This window comes from Gymnoscopelus braueri (genome assembly GCF_963280865.1).
Source record: "Gymnoscopelus braueri genome assembly, chromosome: 19".
Lineage (NCBI taxonomy): Eukaryota > Metazoa > Chordata > Actinopteri > Myctophiformes > Myctophidae > Gymnoscopelus > Gymnoscopelus braueri.
Window position 1 is genome coordinate 1123116 of NC_137621.1, and position 2500 is coordinate 1125615.

At 40.2% G+C, this 2500-nt stretch overlaps 1 protein-coding gene across 2 annotated transcripts in view; it reads left to right on the top strand.

Moving 5' to 3' along the window:
- The window catches only part of adck1 (aarF domain containing kinase 1), a 121131-nt gene that overhangs the window by 108769 nt on the left and 9862 nt on the right, over nt 1-2500 (top strand). The window lies entirely within an intron of this gene.

Sequence of the window (2500 nt, forward strand, 5' to 3'; positions counted from 1 at the left end):
CAAGCTCATAAAGCGGCACCGAGTGCCGCGTTATGAGCTTGTATTTTTTTTAATTGTGAACATTTTAGCAAATCTTTCAATATATATATATATTTTTTTTAAAGCAAACATTTTTTACTCAAATCTTCTCTTCTGGGGGGTCCCTCCAACATGTTTTGAGAGAAAAAAAAATATTAAATTTTTTTTTGTCATCGTCCCAATACAATATGATCATAACAATACCGTTAGGTATTTGGTCAAATATATTGTGAAAATAAATCTTACGGTTTTGTCCATTTGTTTCCATGTGTACCCTAAACCCTTCAGAGTTAAACTAACACCTGATCTTTACTGTGTGAGGAGGAGGATGAAATAGACCCAAGCATCATGGTCATCTGTGTGTCTCACTCACTCACTCACTCACTCACTCACTCACACACAGTGGTAAACAACACCTTTATAACACTTAGAGACAGTCCACAGTCATTATCGACTCCCAGCTCTCATATCTACATTCCTCTTCATCTGTCTGTCTGTCTGTCTGTCTGTCTGTCTGTCTGTCTGTCTGTCTGTCTGTCTGTCTGTCTGTCTGTCTGTCTGTCTGTCTGTCTGTCTGTCTGTCTGTCTGTCTGTCTGTCTGTCTGTCTGTCTGTCTGTCTGTCTCTCTCTCTCTCTCTCTCTCTCTCTCTCTCTCTCTCTCTCTCTCTCTCTCTCTCTCTCTCTCTCTCTCTCTCTCTCTCTCTTCTTCTCTTCTCTGTCTCTCTGTCTCTCAAAGTGTTAATGAGAAGCAGGTGTGTAAATGCAGCCTAAAGGCCTTAACACTTACAGCATTATATTCTGGATTGAATTGTTGAACACAAATGGTTAATATACACATTATATATAGCAGGTTCATCTCATCACAAATACATGAATAAACTGCATTACCATTCAGCGCATGCTGTGTGAGTAATGGTTTCTCAATAATGTTCTAATCAAAGGCCAAAGTTCAGATTATAACTTTCATAACTCGGCTCAAAATAAATCTTGAAAATGTGTTTTTTTAAAGCGAACACTTTTCTTCTGGGGGATTCTACAAATGTCTTTTTAAATCCTAACAGTTTTTAAAAAATTAAAAATGTATGTTGCTATAATATCAGTGGTTCCAAAACGTATATGTATTTGTCCGGTAGGAGACACAAAGAGTCTCCTTTGTGTCTCCTACCTGAACCCACCGCTCGTCATCAAATTATTGTCTTAGGAATGAAATATCCATGAATTCAAGTGTCCATGGGGTGAGTCATACATAGAAAACAAGTCATTTTGAGGGTGAACTTTCCCTTTAAGACATGAGGACCCGATTCTACAAATGTGAGCAGGCCTGGTGTTTCGGGCATCAACTCGCGAGATGAGAAACGGTAGAAACTAAGCTAAATAACTTTTTTTTTTTTTTGGCAGATTTTCGTTTTTTTACATATTAACACAGTTCGAATGTCGAAGAAGCTTTTAATCCCAACAGATATCCGTTTTAACGTCATTAAATGGTTAAATTTGTACACTAAAGTAGGCTCCTATTCTGCTACTCTGTGTGTCTGTTTGTGGGTCCTGTGGGCGGAGAGTTCAGTAGAGAGTTGCTAACCCGAGAGGTTTCGATTGGTCAGAGCTAGGCATTGTACTCCGGTATCAGTCTCTTAAGTACCGCCCATTTCACTCTGATCAACGCCCATAAGAACAACGTGTTTCTGTTAGTAAACACACTACACAGCATTCTTGAAATGGCTTGTGACTCGGCAGCACGCTTGGTTAATGCTTTGAATGGTGAAACAGAGGACAGTATTTTGAATGGATTTATTTTGGATTTCATTCACGGTGGCACTGGCAGTGACTCTGACTTAGAGATCACGGACGAATCCGACTCTGAAGATGAAGACGACGGCATAGTTTTCGATAAAATCAACAGCAGTTTGTGTTGTGACAACGAGGAGGATGAAACTGGTGGGACAGCTGCACCCGGTGGTGTACACGTCGGCATCGCCCCGCTGTTACTATGTGCTGAGGTTAGTAATGTTGCAGTGGACACTGATCGACCAGCAGAAATGGAGAAGATTAAAACATTTGATTGCAAATGTCAAGAAAGACGAAAGGAGAATTCAGAACAGCCGTCTGTGTCTTGCAGTAAAAAATTGGACCCAGACATGATTTGGGAGACCAGGACGGACATGGCAGCATTGTCGAAGGACCAGAGAGACATGGTTATCATGGGGATTATAAAGACGTGCATGAATGACTCAGAAATGACTCAGTCCACCAGGAAAGTCAATGTGAAGCGAAAAATCAACAGATCAACCTACATGGTGAATGCTATTGTAGTTTGTCGCGCTACATTTCAATTCGTCTATGGGTGAGTTACAGTAATCTATTGATACCTATTTCTTGTTAATATTGTAGCGACACAGTGCTGTTATGTGTGTGTCTTCTAGATACGATGTGTTCTAAGATAGTTTCACGTCGAACAGACAGCTTTTAGCGCTACTAAACACTG